Source organism: Grus americana, chromosome 3 (genome assembly GCF_028858705.1).
Source record: "Grus americana isolate bGruAme1 chromosome 3, bGruAme1.mat, whole genome shotgun sequence".
Lineage (NCBI taxonomy): Eukaryota > Metazoa > Chordata > Aves > Gruiformes > Gruidae > Grus > Grus americana.
This window is the reverse complement of record NC_072854.1, coordinates 55,249,575-55,262,891: the sequence shown is the minus strand read 5'-3', so window position 1 is coordinate 55,262,891 and position 13,317 is coordinate 55,249,575. Positions and strand designations below refer to the sequence as shown.

Sequence of the window (13,317 nt, the reverse complement as noted above, 5' to 3'; positions counted from 1 at the left end):
GATAGCAAAAATATTACTTCAGTGTAGTGAAAGAATTTTAGAGCAGAGTTCCTTGTGAAGTCCCTGATGCTTTTTTAGGCAGATGCTCCTGTTATCCATCTTGGATGCTGATTGGAGATATCACAGGTAGGACTTTTCAAAAAAAACCCGAAGTTGTTACAAAATAGTAGACAGAAGTGTTACGACAGCTAGTTTCAAAGTTGCTGAAAGATTCATCAGCATTGGAGCGTGGTTGCCCCAAAGCCAGTCACACAGGGCAAAAAAGAAAATTGGATGGTGAAACAAAACCAGCAGTGGGTCTGGTACCAAGAAAAACACTGGCAATCAGAAAGGACACGTGTTTTTAATTATTATTCTTCAGTTAGAAAGCACAACTGGACGGCTGGCCAGGCTGAGCAGTAGTGAAGGCAGTCAGAAATCCCTGCTGCGTGAAGTACTGCAGGTCAGTATAGTCCAACACAGCCAAGCAATGCTGACTTCTCTTCCATGTCAAGTTAGTGTGGTCTGAGGAAGAGTCAAAGGTTAAGGATCTTCGTCAACGTAGCAGGAGTCTTCACAAGCACTGAGGGAAGTGGGGTCACCCAAAAATGGTTCCTTTTCCAACAGCTCCCTGTGAGAAATCTTGGATCCTGGACTGAGTATCAAGTGCTGAATGAGCTTTGTGTGTAGAGCCATGTTCCCCTCTTCCCCTGTATTCTGCATCGGGCAGAGCACACAAGTTGATGCTACATTTCCTTTTCAAAGGCACTGGGAAATTCGCTTTGATTAGCTAATGCATTATATATGGTAGAGATCACTTGCTTTCCTCCAGCCTTGTGACTGAATGTTGAATGATGGGCTTCTAACTCAATTACAAACATTCTGTGCCCTGTATAAATGTATGTAAAGGGCTGCACAGATGCCAACTTTCCGTAAGATTTCTGAGGGTGACCTTTTGGGAACTGCTCGAAGTCAGGTTTAGGTTTCAAAGTATCATGATTAAAGCACTGCTAACAATAGTAGTGGTAGAAAATGTTCTGTTGCCTTTATGCCACAAACAAAATACAACTCCAACTGTGGCTAAAAATGAAACCTTAAACAATAACGCTGCACATAACACAGCAGCATCTTGAATGAGGACAACTTGCAACAGCTAAATCCGCAGTAGATTGCCTACATTATGTAAATTAGGCAATTCTGCAGGATGTGCTAACGAGGCTGGGTTGTTTGTTTTGTAAGTGAATGGGTTCAGTATACTTGGAGAATTTCCAAGTGGCAGGGGAAAGCCTATACTACCAATGACGATACTTAATTACATTTTAGTATGTGCATATTTCTCTTCCTACTTCGTGTGAGTTACTCCCCCTCTGGGGGCGGCTGCTGCTTTTCTCCTTCTTTTCTTGGTGTCGCAGGTCTGAATTTCATGGAGGTAAAGGCATGCTTCAAGTCCTGGAGTTGAAGCCTGCTCCATTAGTGGGGAACCTGATAGGTTCAGCTAATGCTTTGGGGCTCTTTCACGAGCGGTTTGGCAGCTCCCCTGAAGAATGCAACCCGTGGGTATTAATAGACCAGAAAACTGATTTACTGGTCTGTGTACCTGTGAAAGCATTTGCCTGGAAGAAGGAAAAAAGCAACCATTGTCAAGTTCTGGTTGAGAAGAATGCTATCTGTTGCTGAGAGAGTGAATGGTGGTAAGATGGACTGAAAACTCCTCCTCGAGGGGAAACAGAGTAGAATTTAGTATCAAAAAAGCTTGTCTCCCCAGCATTAAAAACTGAGAATACAAGTAGCCCCTGACTGCCAGGGAGATGCCAAAAGCCCCTCCCAGACCAAAGGGGTTGTACTGAGCTTTGTGGTGGCCCCAGGTGCCAAACTGGAGCGTATTTCACAGCCCCGCTGCTGCTCGGCCGGTTCCCCACTGCCCCACCTCCCAGGGCTGAGCTCTGCCTCGGGCAGTCAGGAACCAGACCCCGGCCTTGCGGCCGCAAAAGTGGTCACAATGCTCCAGTGTGGGCTGAGCCAGAGGCTGGATTTTCCTGCTTTCTCGAGAAGCCAACTTGCCCTTTCCAGCACCAGTGAGGTCAAGCTCATTAAGAATTTTGGCTAGCTGTGGCACAGGCGCTGCAGCCTGTAGCTTCAATCACAGCAATGTAAACCTTATCCCTCCTGTGGCAGCACAGGGAGGAAGAGGCAGAGAGTGAAGGCAAATTACCCTCTTACCTGTTCCCAGGACTGTTGTACTCAGCCAGCAGAGAAAAGTAGTTCAAACTGTCTGCATCTGCAACCAACCGCTTTCTGTAATGAGACAACAGTTCCTTATATTTATCAATTGTAATGATTTACTATTAACAAAAATAAACCTTTAATCTTTACATTTGAATGGGTTATAACATTCCTTTTGCTATTGATTGTCTGATGACAAATTAATTGCCATTCTTTTCTTCATGGCTGGTATTTATGACGCCCGTGTTGCGGAGCTGGCGTATTACAGAAATCAGTTTGGCTGAGATCTTGAAGCTAATGCAGTAATTGGAGCAAGGACTCATTACACTCTCTGTCATCATATCCACTTTCATTAATTTACCAAATTATTTTGCAGGCCTCTGCAATCCCTTTCAGACATTTTAGTTTGGTTTTGTGTTTCTAACTGCAGGGATCAGGTGCGTTACCTCTGGGCTTGCAGCTGAGCGAGGACAGGGAGGAAACACCTAGTTGTCTGCGTAGACATGGCTGTTCAGAAGAGCACGACAGCGTGCCTTTCTAAAGGCGATTCAGATGACAGGATTTAATAGACTGATGCATTTTCTAACCTTCTGCTATTTTTGATCTGGGAATGGTTAAATTGGACAATGCCTAATTTATTGTCAGCTAACTGGGGGGAATCCAGCACCGGGGATGGAGGGAGCTCTGATCAGAGTGAGTGATGACACAAACTTTTTCAGATGATCCATCTTTCCCCAATGCACAGACACTTGAGCTGTTCAGGAAGCTGGTCTTGTGTCGGTGCCTTTGAGCCCCATGCTTTAAGGTGGCCCAAAAGCAATGCTGGTGCCTGGGTCAAGTCTGAAGCTGTGGGGCAGCCACGCAGTGGGGCAAGAGTGCTGGTGAAGACCCTCTGTCCCACTGCAAACAAATCCTAGCTGGGAGACAGGCTCTCAAGTCTGTGTGACACTGACACCCCACTACAGTCCTTGAAAACCCCACTCAGGCGTCCTGGTGGCCCTTACACCTTGAGCACCCCCCCCCACACACACGTCTTCATTCCGTTCAGCCACTTGAAAGCTCCCACAGGATTTTCAAACCGAGCTTTCTCCTCTGCAGGCTCAGCTACACCCTGGCACATTGCTGGCCCTCACCCTCCCATTAATCCAGACAAGTCTTTATTGTCCTTTTTACATCAGAGTCTGGGTGGCAGGACCCAGTTTCTGGACCCTTCTTTGGTCAGTAACTCTGTTATGATCATAGAATCACAGAATCATAGAATGGTTTGGGTTGGAAGGGACCTCAAAGCCCATCTAGTTCCAACCCCCCTGCCATGGGCAGGGACACCCTCCACTAGACCAGGTTGCCCAAAGCCCCATCCAGCCTGGCCTTGAACCCTTCCAGGGATGGGGCCTCCACAACCTCTCTGGGGCAACCTGTTCCAGTGCCTCACCACCCTCACAGTGAAGAATTTCTTCCTTATATCTAATCTAAATCAACCCTCCTTCAGCTTAGAGCCATTACCCCTTGTCCTAACAAAATGGATCTGATAAATATGATTTACTGGCAGGTTAAAGCCATGAAACATCATCCCTCAAGTATTATAACAATGATCAGGAGATCATCAAACTTCAGCAGTTTGCAACCTAACTTCTGTCCCCCTCATGGGAGCCCATCACTTTGGGGAGGGAAAATAAAGGTTACAGCTGGGAGGGAGCTGGTGCAGGCGTCCACCCCCCTGCAGGGTGCTCTGCTGAGGGAGGGAGCGCTGCGAAGGGGTTTGATTGATGGCATAATCTGATCAGCCCCCAGACACGCTCTATTATACGAGCCGGTGACAATCAGATCATTAGTTACATTATCACCCGCTGCCTTAGTGGCCGTGAAATAGCAAAGATAAGTAATAGGATATTTTTAGTTTAAATTATGGTTTGAACATTTTAATTAAAAGCTGATTATAATCAATCTGTTTCTAACACCCTTTCCCTCATCCTCATTCATGAAAATTAATTACCACCATGAAGAGCCAATGAGTGAGTATATCCTGCTGCTGGCCAGGGGCAGCTTCAGAGCCTGGGTCTGCCGCTGCGCGGGTGGCTGCATGAACGGAGCCAACCCAAATGGTGTGGAGGGGTGAAATCAGGCAGGCAGGGCTGGGTAACAACCTTCCCAGTGCTAGGCATGGCTCAGCAGGGGATATGTTACAAAGCATTTAAGCAAAAGCGATGGTCTGCTCAGACCCTGGTATCTCAAACATCCATTTGCGTCTTGGAGGTGAGAGGAGCTGAAAACACCTAGATTTTCACCAATTTAAAAAGAAAATTGTTTTCTCAAAGTGCTGGCGTTTTTGAAAAGTCCCAACTCTTCCCCAAAGCGCTGCTGCAGTGACTATGAAGGTCAGCATCCAAACTACCCCAAATGGCTGCGAGAGCAGCTAACAGCGTGGGGATCCCAGGCAGCTTAAAATAAGTATGTGCAGCCTGACTCCAAAATATATTGACAATGTAAGAATAAATACAAAACTGATCCTTTTTTTAAAAAAAAATTAACCCCAAGTCATTGGCTAAACTTTGCCTTGACCTTCTCAAGGCTCATCACTGATCCCAGCCTGCATAAAGAAAAGGAGACTTTGGCCTTAAAATACCTCATTTGGGAATTAAACTCTTTCCAGCAGCTCTGGAGTCTGAAGCAGAAATGCTTCCTCTGCCAAAAAGAAATCAGCAATTATAACTGAGGGCTTTTCTTAATTGAAAAAAAGAAAAAAAAACCAAACCAAACCCAACAAACTACTGTTATTTCCCCCAGGAAGTGCACACGGTGTGGCGCGTCCATCAGCAGGGCTGGAAAGCAGCTCCTGGTAGAGGTTCGAAAGAAAGAAACGATTGCTGTCCTGCCAAAAGCACCCTTGTGCCCTTGCTGCCGTTTACAGACCCCTGGGCTAGCGTCTGGGCTACAGCACGAATGCATTTGAGCAGGTTATCTCAGTGCGCTGCTCCTGGCCCCGCTGCGTGGCGGTCGCTGTGCTGGTTTGGGGCAAGCGAGGGGGCCCCCGGGGAGCAGTGCTAACCTCCTGCCTGGGAAATAAGCCCTTCCCTTGTCCCTGGGGTACCTGGGTTCAGTTCTCCTGAAGCTGAGGGGGTACAAACCTGTAGCAGCTACTTCCCGGGAGAACACCTTAATTATGAGAGGATAGACCATAGTAAAATGGGGGCAAAGCATCTTGCTGAAAGTCAGAGGCCACCACGCAGCTACTGAAGAAGAGTGTATTTCAGAGGAGGCAGCCTGCCCACGACTTTCGGAAGTTTTGGGGGAATTTGAGCAAGCCAGCTGGCTGTGTCTAAAGGGGCATTTGACTGAGGGAGTGCAGGATGGTACTTCTGCTGCAAATCCTGCTCTTACTCAGGAGCCTCTCTGGGAGCCGGTTGGTGTGGGACGGAGGCAGGAGGTACCCGGCCGTCTTAGTGTTTCCTGTGGGTCAGCTTAGGCATCTTTTTGCTCCACATAGCAGGAGGCAGAAACCCTTCTGGTGCACATCTGAGCTGGGTTTGCCAGTTCCCACGCTCAGAGCAAGGCATTTAGGCATTACTACACTCAGCATGGACATACTTTTATGACTGAGACCACTTGCTGGGTAATGGAAGAGTCAAAGCTGTCTTGGCTTGGGACTTAATGGCTCGTTTGAGTGTTGCAATTTATGTACAGTTTTCTAAAGCCCTGGTAGATTTGTTTGTACAACTTAGAATTGGTAACAAACCCCTCTACTATTTCCACAAATGGAACAAACTCAACTGTTTGTAACATACATTGCAAGTGGTAACTTTACAAAGCGAAAGGATAAGTCACAGACCTTGATCACGTAAAGTAAGAACATCTAGTTCAGGAAAGAAATTGAGGTCTATTTTCTAAATAAGCAAAGAACTACACGGTTACAGGCTTACAGACAAATTAACCGACAATGGCAATAGGATCCATAATTCATCAGTCTGTCCATGAGGATATTATAGGAGACAGTGCTGAAGGCCTTCCTAAAGGCAAGGTGATGTCACCCATTGCTCTCCCCTTCTTCACTGAGCAAATCATTTTGTCGTAGAGGTCTGTCAGGTAGTCATGCCTGATTTCCCCTTCGTAACTCCATGCTGACTGCTCCTAATCACTTTCTTGTCTTTAACATGTTCGGAACAGTTTCCAGCTCCATCACCTTCCCAGGGATCAAGGCGAGAGTGACCAGCCTGTAGTTCCCTGCATCCCCCCTTCTTGCCCTTCTTGAAGACGCCAATGATGTTTGCTTTCTTCCAGCGCTCAGGACCCTTTGCCACGACTGTCCAAAGATTATTGAGAGTGGCCTCGCAGTGACATCAGGCAGCTCCCTCAGCACTTGTGGGTGCATCCCATAGGGCCCAAGGATTTGTGGGTGTCCAGTTTGTTTAAACGCGTAGCCTCAGCCTCCTCCATGGGGGTGAGTCTTCATTGCTCCATATTACAGTCAACAGCTCCCAAACCTGGAAGATGAACTAATCTCTGCCAGCTACAACTACCTTTAGCGCTGCTGTTAACTTGTTTGCGTAAACCTTCCATTCGCTCGCAAGTAAGAGCCTTTCCCAAGCTCTGAGGGGGGCAGACATTGCTCCAATAATTTAGCTCGCTCATTTAAATAAGTTAAGACTTCAACAGATTTTGCAGGTGATAATGCTGACAGGATTTTTCCCATCTTTCAAACAACTCGACCCCAAAAAGTGAAGTAAAACACTCTGAAAGTTCACAGTTATTCAGAACTTAAGCATGTGGCAAGTAAAATATCCACCGAATCCAAAGGGCCGTGGAGGCTGGACGTGTGACCTCTGTACTTACGACATATGCCTTTCCCTCCCCGTTTTGCCAGCTGTCCGTTAGCTCTCCTGCGCCGACAAGTGAGCGGCTCAACGTTGGAGCAAAGCCATTCTGTACCTTTGCAGGGAGGCACACCGTGTCGTAGGGCCTTCCTGAAACGATTCATTTGCAGCAGCTACATTTCTCCAAAGAACTTTTATTTCCTTCTTTTAAGAGACAGGGGTTGTGCTTAGCATATACGAGGCAACTTAATGAGCAAAACAAACCCCGGTGTCATCTCCCATTGCTAAGCACCAGTTCAACCTCGCTCGCACTGAGAGCCAGCACTGCGGGGTGCTTGCAGCATGCGGCTCAGCCTGCTGGGCTGAATATACAGGAATAAGGGAAATTGGTGCTTCTCTCCCCCAGCCTGCAGTGGAATGATTAAGGAAGCAGTAAATCAAGCGTTCACTGCCACGCCATCTCACTGCTCCAAGCACTTACGGGGCTCTTGATAAAGAGCTGCGTTACAGAGCTCATCATCGGGGCTTTCTGCCACTCTGAGAGGAAGAGTTCTTTACATCTGTAATTCTCACCATTATGACTCAATTGCGGTTTATTAACCTGTAAGCGAGGGGGATAAATTCACAATGAATCCGACGCAGCAGATAACAAAGCCTGTGTTTTCCTGAAATGTACCCTCCCAGATTTCAGACACGAGAGCACATTTGACTGCTTGTCATGACTTTGTTACATGGGTCCTTTTGAAACATCACGTGATGGTTAAAATCACACACACCCCCCAGAGCCCACTTTGCAGCTTGGTTCCCTACAGGATTTGCATTATTTGCACTTTGTTAGTGCTTAGCCTAACCTTTCTCCATGGTCACCTATGGTAGTCTGAGAGAAGTCCCTCATACTGTGTGATGAGGAACGGGAAGTCTGGCTGGACCCCTAAACACAGAGCGAGGGCAGCACACAGGAGCTGGCAAGGTCCGTACGGTCTCCATGGCAGGAGAAGAGGGACGGGGAGAAGCCTTCACCCAGTGATAGATGGGTTGCACCAGAGGAGCATGGCAAGCAGTCAAAGCTTAGCTCTGCCTTGGACATCCGGAGACAAACCATTCGTGTGGCAATTCAGTCTCGACTGATTGAAATGGGGATAAAAGAGAGAGAGAGAGAGGTAGAGGCAGCCTGAAGCAGCAGTAGTGACACTTTCTGTGTCTTAGGTTTAAGGCTTCACACAGATGTCCAGAAAGACTTGCTAAAAATATCACAGCACTGCAGTACTATTATTTATATGCACGTTACTACAAAACCACAATGCAGTTTCTGTTTAATTAAAGCAAAAATATCTATTATGTAAACTGACCTATTAAAAAGAAATTAATTATCCCTTCCCTTACACATCCTAAATTCAAGTTCTGAATATTTTGAAATGTTTCAGTGTACAGAGTGAAGAATTTGTTTCTTCTTGACACAAACAAACAAACAAGAGGTCAACCTTGCATGTTTGAAACGTATTTCAGAGGCATCATGTCCTAGAAAATAGGCAAAAAAATGTCCAAATAGGCACAAAATCCTGAAATGCAGTGCTGTCTGTTCTGTTTGGGGTGTGCTGGACAGCTTCGGGCAAGCCGGTCCATCTCAGTGCCTCGGTGTATGTGTATGTCAATTGGAGATTGCACAGGCTCCTTTGGAAAGCATCTTGACACCTCTGGATGAAAATTTCCACAAATTTTCTAAACAGAATCTCCACTAGTCAGCATTCACATGGAAGACTGTGTATGTGAAACTAGCTGCTAAAATAAATTAGTGGGTTTCAATCTACCCACAAAACCAGGATACTACATCTCCTGTCTTGAATCCCCTACCATCGCACGGCAATCAGTAACCCAGGGCAACTGTCCCTCTCCCAGAACTGAGATTAGTTGAGCTGCACAAAACTAAACCCATTCCTCATACAATGGGGGTGTGTGGGTGTGTGTATAAAAAGGTTTCCTAACTAGTACCCAAATGGCCAAATTCAGCCAGAAGTTTATAAATTTCATTTACATACGGCATGATTTCACTGAATCCACTGGGGCTACTGCAGGAAGACCTGAATTATTTTTCTCTCTTTCTTCTGCAGACTTAGCACAGAACATAAGATTTCTTTCTTCAGATACCAGATCAACCTGTTAATCTTTGAATTCCCTGGGTTTGCTGGATTCCCCATGTTAGGATCTACTCAGCCACTTTTTAGAGATTGTCGCTCTGTGCTCGTGCATTGCGGCAGAGCATTGCTGCCTCACGTGCTTGCAGAGGAATGCCCAAGAGAGTGGAAAAAGCTAGCGCATCGCTCAGGCATCTGGCTTTTTTGGGAAACGGTCCCTCGGGAAGTGAGCACCACAGGAGAGCATCATTCAACATCGCGGGGCTGTGTGGAGCAGAGGTTTGCCTCCCACCCGCCGCAGGCAGCTGACGCCGCCTTCGCTGCTCTCCCTTCCCGTCCATCTGCCCCTGAATTTACAGAGCAGCAGCTCCCAGTGCCCCTTTCCCAACTGGGCCCCGGTGCTTTTCCACCCCATCCTGCAGCACCGGTAGCCGCCCCAGCACCTCCTGGTGCCACTTGCCACTCAGGCACGGACACGGGCAGTGAGCACCATCGCGGCAGCGGCTGCTGTTGCACACCAACATTACTCTGTGATTTAATTCTCCTAATTGAAACGCCCTTGCTCATATGATCAATGGTCTGCCAGTGCTTCAGGCTGTGTATGTGCAATGTTAAGTGGAAAATGAGCTAGAAAATACCATGAAAAACTTCAAAAGCTCAGGCACAGCTGTTTGATCCTTTGACAAACAGTGGACAGATTACGCTCTCTCATTTCCAGCCAGGAGAAGGAACATCAGGATTACAGAAATAAGGTAGTTTCACAAGGAAGAGTCCTGACCAAGCAAACAGAGATTTGCAGCACTGATGAGGACAAAACGTACAGAACAAAATGTACAGGATTAGTTTAAGTGAATAGATCTCAGGATCACAACGATCACAAGTGGTGTATTTACAGTGCTCTTAGTTTCCTTCAGATTTAACAACAACAACAAAAAAAAAAGAAGCAATTTACTTTGTTCCCTTGCTTCACACATGAACACCAGCAGCGTGGGATCTTAGCCCCACTCCATGGGATCCTAACCCCACTCTCCTGGGAGCAGCCAGCCTACCAGGAGGCCCTCTACCTGCGTGTCTTACTCCATTTTAGGGACCAGTCTTTAGCTGTGGCGGGTGAAGGATTCTCTCCCCAGTATAAACTAGATTTCCTACACACCCCCCGTGCCAATGGCTGCTGATGGGCCTGAGGCAGCAAACACTCCCACGCGCTGGCGAGCGCAGAAGCAGCATGCTGGGCCGGTGTTTGTCCCCAGGTATGGGCAGGAGACATCGTTCATCTTAGTCCAACAGCCACAGTGAAAATATTCTTCAGCCGTGACTCAAAAGATCTTCATTACCACTTTGTAATGCTTTTCCCAGGTACTAACAACCCTCCTCTCGCTCACCACCCTTGCAAGCGAAGGGAGCGCAGCAAAGCCTGTGTGCACATACAGTGTCTCACCTCCCGTGGATCCTCCTTGGTTATACATCATGGCTGCGCACCGGGCACTCGGCGTGCACATCCACCTGTTCACTGTGTTTCCTCCATGCACCGCGGGAGCTGAGGGGAGCGGTGAAGGGATGCTTGACCCCGTTTGGCTTGAGCAGTGGGAAGAGTGGAAGGGAGCTGGGCGAACTCTTGCTGCCCATACCTGGCACAGACAAACGGAAAGCAAGTGTTGAAGCCAATCCTGACTTAAATCCCTGTGCATCCTGCTGTCATACACCTCCTTCTTGTACCATCAATTGCTCTTCCACTCACTTGACATTTTGCTAGCTAATGAATAATTTGTCTGGCCTCTCCTAAGGAAGATTCAACAGCACAACCCTTTCCAACTACAGTATGCAGAGGCAAAACGTGACACTGTGACAGTTCGTTTCAGAAACATCCAAGCATCTCTGGCTGAAAGCAGCATAGGCTTCATTCAAGTAATGGATTTTCCTTCACAGAGGGGCAGCCTTGAGGATCACAACTATAGAAGGGCTTACTGGCTCTTCTAGTGATGGATTACATCTTCAGAATGGAGATTCGTATTTTTGAATGCCTTTGGCTCAGCATTCAGCACCAGCACTCATTGCTGGGCTGCTCAGCGAGGAGTCTGTCATCACCACAGACTATGCTTGTACCACTGCTTGTTAAAATGGTAAGAGCATGGGAATACTGACCAGGAAGAAGAAAACTTACTCTGCAATGAAATAGCAAGTTACTGCAAAAGAAAAACTGGAGAAATGACTATCATGACTTTACTTTGTTAGTAGCATTTGTAACTACCAAGATCATTATGAAGGGGAGAGTGAAACGGGACACTGTTGGTACCTCCCTTTGGATCAGTATTGCAAGCAGCTTCTTTAAAGCAAAACGAACAAAAATTAGATTGGAGAAAACCATCCAACAGCACAGCTAATAAAATACCACATTGAATTCAAGTGGAAATAAAGTCAATTCACCTGAGGAATTAAGACTATCTGTTTGTGCCAAGAAAATCCTGTGCAGTACAGCTCCCTCATTCAAAGCGCAGGCAGTATATGCCATCAAAGTCTTTCTAACAAGCAGATCCTATTCTTTCTCTAAAGGGAGAAAGGGAAAAGGCTAGAGAAATTTCATCAAAAGCATCACTAATGCAGAGATAACCCATTCAGTACATGTCAGGATTGCTCATGCCTGGGTGCCTCACTACGGCTCAGGGAGAGCTGCAAAGCATGAGGGACCTTCCTGAGACTCCCCCCGTCATTCAGGGAGTTGTCACTTGCAAATGAGCTCATTGTGGGAGAGGAAGGGAAAAAAGGCAAAAAGAAAAAAATGCAAACACCCATTTCCAAGAAAAAAAACTTGAAATTTAAAAACCCAGCTCATGGATGTTATGAGTCTGGTGTTTTGAAAATCCCAGACTAAGGATGAACATGTGAATGCAGAGATTCCCACGAGGCGTGTGTTTTTGAACACACAGCCCTCCTCTGACTGGGCAGAAAAAAGCTTTGAACATTGGGCTGGCTGGAGTCAGCCATGGGCCTCTGGAATAGGACCCTGCTCCACTGCTCAGTGGTGTGTAATGAAGGATGAGCTTCAGAGCAGGAGCACAGTGAAGCTGGGGCACCATCACCCAGGGGAGACACCACAGCTCTCACAGGTGGGACGTGGTAACTCTCACTGCGACCACCTGCTGTCACGCTGGCTCTTTCAAATTTGCCCCAACGTGAAGGTCCCTTTCTAAGATGACCTTTCTCTGCTCACTGTGGTGCTCCGTATAACAGATATCTACAAAGAGCACCAAAGTGATGTCAAGAAGTCTTCTTAAAAGGAGCTTTCACATCCGGACATGTTGGAAAGCAGCAGTGATGCAACAAAAATCTTCCTTGGCCCGTGGTTTTCCATCTCTCTCTTGCTCTCGTTGCGGATCTGTGCTGCTCATCCAAGCTCTCGCTCCCATCCTCGTCTGAGCAAGGCCCCACACAGTAAAAAGTGAAAATGCTCAGGATGGTTGCGAAACTAGCCTGGATATGGGATGATAAACTTGGACCGGTGCATTTCCCAGCACTCCTTCTTGTGGCGGAATGCTGTTTGGGAGCCCCCAGACCCTCCCTGACTGCTCCAAGCCCACCGCAGCCTGGGGCTGCTCTCCTTAACCCACGGAGAGGCTCTTCAGGTACCTTTGCTTTCCTTAAAGATGATTTGCTATTCATGCACCGAGTTCCCTGTCCAGTTACCTGCCATGGCCCTCAGCAATTATTCTAATGGCTGGTAGCAGTAAGCGAACCGCTTTGTAAAAGAGGGACAAGGCTCAGCCTTTCGGCTCAGCTGCCGGCTTTATTCCCAAGCTCTACTTCATACCATCAGCAGGGGCGACCCCTGAGCGGTGCAGGCATGCTTGGAGCACAGCCCTCGGGAGCAGAGATGGATTTCTGCTCTCCTTTCAGTCGGCAGCACAGACATGGCTGTAGAGACATCTTTGGGAATAATAATAGTAATAAGAAAGATTCTGCAGACTTCAAGTTTAATTTCTGCTCTGCAATTTTCCCTGAGTACTCAGCAAAACTGTTTGGATGCCTGTACTCTACAGAAAGAAAAAAAGGACTTGGATCACCATTTGTCTTGTATGAGCATTTATCTTTATTAGTGATTTATCACCAGTCACTATTTAATCACCAACATTTACCCTAGCAATGGACACATCAGCTACATTATTAATGTGGTAAGGAAC

The 13,317-nt window shown here is 47.0% G+C and overlaps 1 long non-coding RNA gene across 1 annotated transcript in view; it reads right to left on the bottom strand.

The window, feature by feature from the left end:
- Positions 1-324: 324 nt before the first annotated feature.
- LOC129204145 (uncharacterized) overlaps positions 325-13,317 on the bottom strand; it is a 29,153-nt gene continuing 16,160 nt past the window's right edge. The window contains exons 2-3 of the long non-coding RNA XR_008576291.1: positions 2,200-2,274; positions 325-1,592 (exon numbers count right to left, since the gene is read on the bottom strand). This is a non-coding gene — a long non-coding RNA (uncharacterized LOC129204145). The remainder of the gene's footprint in view (positions 1,593-2,199; positions 2,275-13,317) is intronic.